Raw genomic sequence first — 9,319 nt, forward strand, 5'->3', positions numbered from 1 at the left:
AGTAGCACTCTTAGATTGTTTGCAGATGATGCTGCCATTTACCTCTTGTAAAGTCATCAGATGACCAAAACGAATTGCAAAATGGTTTAGATAAGATATCTGTATGGTACGAAAAGTGGCAGTTGATCCTGAATAAAGAAAAGTGTGAAGTTATTCACATGAATACTAAAAGAAATACGCTAAATTTCGATTACGCGATAAGTCACACAGATCTGAAGGCTGTAAATTCAACAAAAAAAAAAAAACCTAAATTGGAACGATCACATAGATAATGTTGTGGGCAGAGCAAACCAAAGACTGCGATTCATTGGCAGAACACTTAGAAGGTGCAACAGGTCTACTAAAGAGATTGCTTAACCACGCTTGTCCGCCCTATTCTGGAGTATTGCTGTGCGGTATGGGATCCGCGTCAGGTGGGACTGACGGATGATATCGAAAAAGTTCAAAGAAGGGCAGCTCGTTTTGTATTATCGTGAAACAGCGGAGATAGTGTCACAGACATGATACGTAAGTTGGAGTGGCAATCACTAAAACAAAGACGTTTTTCGTTGCGACGGGATCTTCTCATGAAATTTCAATCACCAGTTTTCTCCTCCGATTGCGAAAACATTCTGTTGGCACCCACCTACATAGGGAGAAACGATCATCACGATAAAATAAGATACATAAAGGCTCTCACGGAAAAATTTAAGAGCTCGTTATCCCAGCGCGCCGTTCGAGAGTGAAACGGTAGACAGACAGCTTGAAGATGGTTCATTGAACCCTCTGCCAGGCACTTTATTGTGAATAGCAGGGTAATTACGTAGATGTAGATTTATGAAGGGGTAAAATTTGTTAACTGAGTATCATGTTTACATTTTACAAACATTGCTCAATGTGACGACCGTCTGCATTCACGACAGCCTGGAATCACACTAGAAATTGCTCTACTGCTGCCCGGAAGATCTCACGTGGAATGTTGGCCACCTCCCTTCTTATGCTCATCTTCAACCTCCAAGGTGTCCAGTTGAAAAACCCTTTCGTTTAGGTAAACCCACACACAGAAATCATACGAGTTCAAATTTGGTGATCTTGGTGGCTACGCAGTTTACAACGAACGTCCAATGATTCGGTTTTTCCAAATGAATCAGTTAGTTGTAAAACCCCGTAAGTTTGGCAATCCCGTTAATGTGTCAGAATGAAGATTGGAGGGTAGATACGTCATTATGTGTAGATATCGCTTACGTGTGCACTGTTCAATGGACGAGAAGGGATCGTAACTATTTGCTTTGGTTTTGAAACTCCGTGAGTCACTGACTAGCGGGGATCTCAACGTAACCGAGTTTTACCGCTAAAATATGTTGGAATCAGCAGTTGGTTACGGGAATTTCACTAATCGCAGGAAGCACACTGTTTCACCTTGGTTATAGAGCTTCTCTCATTCTTTAACTGTGTGGGAATGTCTCCTTCAGACGATAACTAAGTGTCAAAAAGAAAAAAAAGGAATTAGAAATACACATGTACACAGTGAAATTCAGCTGCCCCTACCAATCCATTCCGTGCAACCCACACTACGTCTGTACCAGGAACGGTATCCAGACAGGCAACAGCCACGTAGTGGGTACAAGTTCCCTCACAGAGTTTTGGGCGACTGCTAGCAAACAGAATCATACCGTAAGAGATACCTTGTGTTACAGGGTATTATTGGAGCAGGGTATACCATACGTCTGTCATACTTATACAAGTGTCTCCAATCTTTCTTTGTGTAATTGTATCAACTGCAATGGCGGTCATACCACCTCCTCCCGGGATTGTCCTAGATGAGTGGGCTGTTCAAGAGATTCGGGTAAAGTTATAAGTGCCTTACCAGTAGTTCACAGGTTACTGGCTAGTCGCAAACCCTATGGTCTCCCGTCTGGTAGTTCTGTTCTTGTTAACCCTCGCTCGATGAAGGACATGGCTACGCAGACATGCGACCTCAAATTTGGCTCTGGGGTTATGAAGTCGCACAGTGTCACGGTAGCATCGCCGTCCCCCCGTCTCGCTGTGCAACAAACCGTCAAACTCTCGCCTAAAGGGGCGAAGCTACCCACTATACAACCGGCAGTCAGGAAAGGACAGAAGGAGTGCTCCCGAGAAGACTTCCTCCGTCCCTCCCGCAAACAACACCCAAGTCCTCCTCTAACCAGAAGAGCTCGAAAAAGTCTGCTAAAGACAAACGGTCTTCTCCTTCAGCAGCTCGAAGATCCTGCTCGACGATCTCGCCACGTGGTCACTTAGCCCAGCCGGCCTCTGTCTCGCTGGTTTTGGATGTCTCTGTAATTTTATTCCGTTCATAGGACAAAATTTTAAACATGGCTGAAACAGCAACTGTTGAAATTCTTCACGATAAAGGATGACAGCCAAAACAGTTGCAGGATAAAGATTTATTAAAATTCTTGACAAAGGTTTCGGTATATATAAATATACCTTCATCCGAAGTAAAAAATCTAAAATTACATCATGCAATGGAGATTAATAAAACAATTGTGCCAAAGGTGTCGTCAATAATTAAGACATTTTCTCAATTAGTACAACATGATTATGGGCACAGGGTCAATGCGAACAGTTTAGCACCAGTACTTCGCCTATGAACTATCGAGACGAGAGTGTGAAAGCACTAGGGCAGATGGTTTCGCCGAGAAACTGGTGCTAAACTGTTCGCATTGACCCTGTGCCCATAATCATGTTGTACAAATGGAGAAGATGTCTTAATTATTGACGACGCCTTTGGCACAATTGTTTTATTTATCTCCATTGCATGATGTAATTTTAGATTTTTTACTTCTGATGAAGTTATATTTATATATACCGAAACCTTGGTCAAGAATTTTAATAAATCTTTGTCCTGCAACTGTTTTGGCTGTCATCCTTTACCGTTTATAGGACTTAATCTTTCGTAGATGGTTCACAAACGTTGCCTTATAAAGAGTATTTCACCGCCGGGAAAACTTAATTAACAGGAGGTATCAAAATGAGGAGTGTGGGAGCAACAACTTTCCGATATATAACCCACTGAAAAGGTTAATATACGCGGTGATTCAGCAGCCCCCAGCGCTGTCGTTTCATGCTACCGACGTGTTAGAACGATGTTGTTTTACAGTTCTCTCTGGAGATGTAAGGTAGTCAAGATGCCACAGAATATGTGATATAGTATATGAAGACATCTTAGACCTACTGAAAAAATTCTGTTTATGAAACTACTTTAGCACATTAACGCGGCGAGTCATATATTGAGCTTTTCATTGGGTTATATACTGGAAAGTTGTTACTTCCTCACTTCTCATTTTGATTTCTCCTGTTTTTTCCATGGTGAAGCACAATTCATAAGGAAACGTTCCTGAATCATTTATGACAGATTAAGTACTATAAACAGAATAAACTTACAGAAACATTCAAAACCTGTTTGTTTACAGGAATAGTTACACAAAGAAAGACTGGAGACACTTGTATAAGTGTGGCAGAAGTAAGGTGTATCGCTACCAGTAGGCCAAAGTTCTGTGACGTAAGTTATGTCCATCATGTGGCCGTCGCCTGTATGGGCACCCATTCGGATACAGACGTAGTGGGAGTTGCATAAAACGGTTCGGTAGGGGCAACTGAATCACCCTGTATAAGTGTGACAGCGATAATGAAACAAACTCCATATGTAGGACACATTAATAAAGAAGTACATCCACGAAATTGAAATGTTCCTTGCAAATAAGTTTTCTACTTGCTTTCTTACTAATGATACATGGTTTAGTTGAAAATAAATTATTCCAAATTTTAATTTCTGTTGTTGGAACTGGTGAAAGATCATCCGTTTCGTATCCAGTATAACCTAAGATGTAATTAATTGTTCTTAATACTACGTCAGAAAATTTGATGGTGTATACACATTGATGGAGTACGTGTCACTGGCTACTAATGAATCCAGGAATAATATATTCACAGTCCTAAAAGCTAAAGGTATTGTTGCTTACAAATCCTAGTGACTTCCCTTATTCAGCAAAACTACCCTGTCCACGCATCCCACGGCAGAGGCGTGCCTGGAGGTGAGAAAGTATCACAGTATAACCACTTTGCTTACTCGAGAGATCATCTTGGTGCAGTCGGGCCTAGCCAACGTCAGACATTCCGTCTTCTAACTGTGATATTAGCATCAGAAAAAAGAGACTACTCCAGTAATCTTCAGTTGATAGAAAGATGTAAAGTGTCCCAGAAATCTAGATGGATACCTAAATTAAAAGTTTTTGCAGTGCTGTATGTAACTGGAGTACCACTAACGAGGAGTGTATTGGGAATTTTTATTTTCATTTTCATTTAACAAGCAAGTTCCATGTATCATTAAGTATTAAAATATTTTTAATGAAAATTATGTGTAACGGTTAACTACTTTTTACACTCAAAAAAAGTGTATAAGCTCATCAATAAATCATATGAGTATGAATTTTGTTTTCTTTAAGACAGTAAATTGTCGTTCTTTTTTTTTTTTAATTCCTCAAGTAGCAGAAGCTTAAATTTATCGGCTGCGAAATTTAATAAGTAATTGAAGTTCGTATCACACTTCATTGATGGTCTTTCCATATGTATTAACCCTCAGACCCAAAGTAGTTTAAAAATAGTTTTTAGTTTATTCAGCAATCAATTATTTTCTCTTTTCTTTCGAGTTTACATTACGTGACTTTCGGGATTTAAAAAATTACCTACTCAGATGTGTTACAGAGTAACCAAGTGACCCCATGAGCACTGAGGTGGAGACGTGTGGATCCATGTGAGGTGGAGATCCATCGTTCAGCAATATAGTTGGGTCAAAAGATCTCTCTGCCGTGGAGCATGGATCACATGTAGGCGAAGCAGGTCGCAGTAACTTGTTCCACGCACGCTGCATGTCCTTGATCCTTGGGGTCAGAATTCCTCCTTAAGTCGCCGTACCCGAATCGACTCCTAATGGGAAGTGAAGACATTAATGACATTAACAACGCGAATCTTGCAGCGCACAGTCTGAACATCATTCCCATACTGGAAGCAGTTTTCCGTGTACTCTGGCTGAAGTAGCGAAAGTTTAATTATATCCACCCTGTACATAAGCCAGTCACTCATGTAAGGCGTAAATTGTGGCATCGTGGTTCCGCTTCAGCTGCAGAAAATACAGCCCGATGAACCGCTCTATCGGTGCGCTGCTCCATTTCGTTTCGCTCCCATAAATACACTACTGGCCATTAAAATTGCTACACCACGACGTTGACGTGCTACAGACGCGAAATTTAACCGACAGGTGGAAGATGCTGTGATATGCAAATGATCAGCTTTTCAGAGCATTCACACAAGGTTGGCGCCGGTGGCGACACCTACAACATGCTGACATGAGCAAAGTTTCCAACCGATTTCTCATACACAAACAGCAGTTGACAGGCGTTGCCTGGTGAAACGTTGTTGTGATGCCTCGTGTAAGGAGGAGAAGTGCGTACCATCACGTTTCCGACTTTGATAAACGTCGGATTGTAGCCTATCTCGATTGGCGAAATTGCTGCTCGCGTTGGTCGAGATCCAATGACTGTAAGTAGAATATGGAGTCGGTGGGTTCAGGAGGGTAATACGGAACGCCGTGCTGGATCCCAACGGCCTCGTATCACTAGCAGTCGAGATGACAGGCAACTTATCCGCATGGCTGTAACGGATCGTGCAGCCACGTCTCGATCCCTGAGTCAACAGATGGGGAAGTTTGCTAGAGAACAACCATCTGCACGAACAGTTCGACGATGCTTGCAGCAGCATGGACTATCAGCTTGGAGGCCATGGCTGCGGTTACCCTTGACGCTGCATCACAGACAGGAGCGCCTGCGATTGTGTACTCAACGACGAACCTGGGTGCAGGAATTGCAAAATGTCATTTTTTCGGCTGAATCTAGGTTCTGTTTACAACATCATGACGTTCGCATCCGTGTTTGGCGACATCGCGGTGAACGCACATTGGAAGCGTGTATTCGTCATCGCCATACTGGCGTATCACCCGGCGTGATGGTATGGGGTGCCATTGGTTACACGTCTCGGTCACCTCTTGTTCGCATTGACGGCACTTTGAACAGTGAACGTTACCTTTCAGATGTGTTACGACCTGTGGCTCTACCCTTCATTCGATCCCTGTGAAACCCTACACTTCAGCAGGATAATGCACGACCGCATGTTGCAGGTCCTGTACGGGCCTTTCTGGATACAGAATATGTTCGACTGCTGCCCTGTCCAGCACATTATCCAGATCTCTCACCAATTGAAAACGTCTGTTCAATGGTGACCGAGCAACTGGCTCGTCACAATACGCCAGTCACTCTCTTGTTGAACTGTGGTATCGTGTTGAAGCTGCATGGGCAGCTGTACCTGTATACGCCATCCAAGCTCTGTTTGTCTCAATGCCCAGGCGTATCAAGACCGTTATTACTGCCAGAGGTGGTTGTTCTGGGTACTGATATCTCAGGATCTATCCACCCAAACTGCTTGAAAATGTAATCACATGTCAGTTCTACTGTAACATATTTGTCCAATGAATAACCGTTTATCATCTGCATTTCTTCTTGGTGTAGCAATTTTAATGGCCAGTAGTGTATTACAGTATAAACTTTTTGCTTACTCGAGAGATAATTTTGGTGCAGTTAGGGCTAGCCAACGGATTAATAGCCTTGTACGTCAGATATTCCGTCTTCTGTCATCTCAGCATCAGAAAAAATAGTCTACTCCAGTAATCTTCCAGTTGATAGAAAGATGTAAAGTGTCCCAGAAATCTAGATGGATACCTAAATTAAAATTTTTTGCAGTACTGTATTTAACTGGAGTACCACTAACGAGTAGTGTATTGGGAATTTTCATTTTCATTTAACAAGCAAGTTCCATGTACCGTTAAGTATTAAAATATTTTTTATGAAAATTATGTGTAAAGGTTAACTACTTTTTATACTCAAATGAACTGTATAAGCACATCAACAAATCATATGAGTATGAATTTGGTTTTCTTTAAGATAGTAAAATGTCGTTCATTGAGTTTTAAAATTCCGCAAGTCACAGAATCTTAAACTTATCTGTTGGGAAATTTAATAAGTAACTTAAGTTCGCATCACACTTCATTGATGGCCTTTCCATATGTATTAACCCTCAGACCCAAAGTAGTTTAAAAATAGTTTTTAGTTTATTCAGCAATCACTTTTTTCTGTTTTCTTTCGAGTTTACATTACGTGACTTTTGGGATTTCAAAAATTACCTACTCAAATGTGTTACGGAGTAACCAAGTGACCCCATGAGCACTGAGGTGGAGAGGTGTGGATCCATGTGAGGTGGAGATCCACCGTGCATCATTATAGTTGGATCCAAAGCATCTCTCTCCCGCGGAGCATGGATCACATGTAGGCGAAGCAGATCACAGTAACTTGTGCCACTCACGCTGCATGTCCTTGGTCCTTCGGGTCAGAATTCCTCCTTAAGTCGCCGTACCAGAATCGACTCCTAATGGAAAGTGAAGACACCAATGACATTAACAACGCGAATCTTGAAGCGCACAGTCTGAACATCGTTCTCATACTGGAAGCAGTTTTCCGTGTACTCTGGCTGAAGTAGCGAAAGTTTAATTATATCCACCCTGTACATAAGCCAGTCACTCACGTAAAGCGTAAATTGTAGCATCGTGGTTCCGCTTCAGCTGCAGAAAATTACAGCAAGATGAATCGCTCTATCGATGGGCTGCTCCATTTCGTTTCGATCCCACAAATAAAGATGCTAGCCAAGCATGCTGGTTGCACTGTTGTATTTACCACGAACGGCGCTTCTGCAATGTCCTCGACATTTTGCAAGTATCAGACGTGGTCAGAACACTGTTCTATGTAGTTGTGAGTGCATCGTGTTAGAGCCAAGTGAACTCGAATACGGGAAAACTGTTGGTGTTCGTTTGGTTGGTACTTCTTTAAGCAAGAGAGTCAATGTGTTCAGTCACTGAAGAGGATTGTGATGAAATGTCGGAGGGCGACAGCTGCAAAAGTCACTGCAAAACTGAATGTCACACTCGCAAACTCTATCAGTACCAAAACAACACGAAGGAAGTTCCATGAGCAAGGAACTGCAGGCAGGGCTGGTATACCAAAACCATTCATCAGTTGCAAAACGAGGTGCTGAAGCCATAAGACTTGGACTTACGAGAATGTCATCTGGTCGGATGGGTCAGGTTTCACACTGTTTACGACTTCGGGGCGAGTGAACGTCCCAAGAGTGAACCATTGCGTGGGTTCGGTGATGATTTGGTCACCCATATCGTGGGGTCTTATGGGACTTACGATTATTCAGCTACGTTGCATTAGTGCCAAGGGTTACGTGCAATGTTTCCATAGTACAAAGTGATACTATGTTCCACGGCGATAGCACGCCTCTTCACACTGCTTGCATCATCCAGGGCTGGTTTTATGAGAACAAGGATAAATTTTCACATCTAAACTGGCCATCAGTCATCAGATTTCAGTATTATTGAACCTTTGTGGTATACTCTTGGCAGAATGGTGCGTGATCGCTGTCCATCATCGTCGTCGTTACCTGAACTTGCCACTATTTTGCAGGAAGAATGGGATAAGACTGCATTAAAAACCACACGGGACCTGTATTTATCCATTCCCAGATGACTGGAAGCTGTTTTGAATGCCAACGGTTTTCCTACACCGTAGTAGGCATTGTAATATATTCAGTATTTGTGTTTCCTTATTTTTGTCTACCTGCTCTGCCTGTAAACAAATAATAATTTAATTAGGTAACTTTACTTTGTCGAACTGATAATTTAAACATTACGATTACACATGGTAGGCTAGTTCAGGCCGTTACATGCCATTTCAAGATCTCGATTGGTTGATTATGGTGTAAAGAGTCACATTTGGCTTCGTAAATGGCTGTATCGACATGACAATAAAAAAAGTTGAGATCTTCAGAAGGATTTTGGAAGATATACTGAGTTCGAAGATTATAAACCATGTCGAAACAACCGATCTGTTGACACATAATTAGCAAGGATTCACAAAATCGTGATCTTATGCAACACAACTACCTCTTTATTTGCCTAAAGTAATGAGGGCTAGAAACAGGGAATCTCATATTGATACTGAGACGTGGCGCCATTACTTTAGTAGACTGTTCTGTCTGGCGCCACTAGCTCAAGGGTAGTATCGACTGTCCCTCTTACGGCCCCGTTGCCAGTATCTATGAAGAAGAGTTGGTTCAAATGGCTCTGAGCACTATTGGACTTAACATCTGAGGTCATGAGTCCCCTAGAACTTAGAACTACTTAAACCTAACT

The sequence above is a fragment of the Schistocerca nitens genome, chromosome 7 (assembly GCF_023898315.1).
Source record: "Schistocerca nitens isolate TAMUIC-IGC-003100 chromosome 7, iqSchNite1.1, whole genome shotgun sequence".
NCBI lineage: Eukaryota > Metazoa > Arthropoda > Insecta > Orthoptera > Acrididae > Schistocerca > Schistocerca nitens.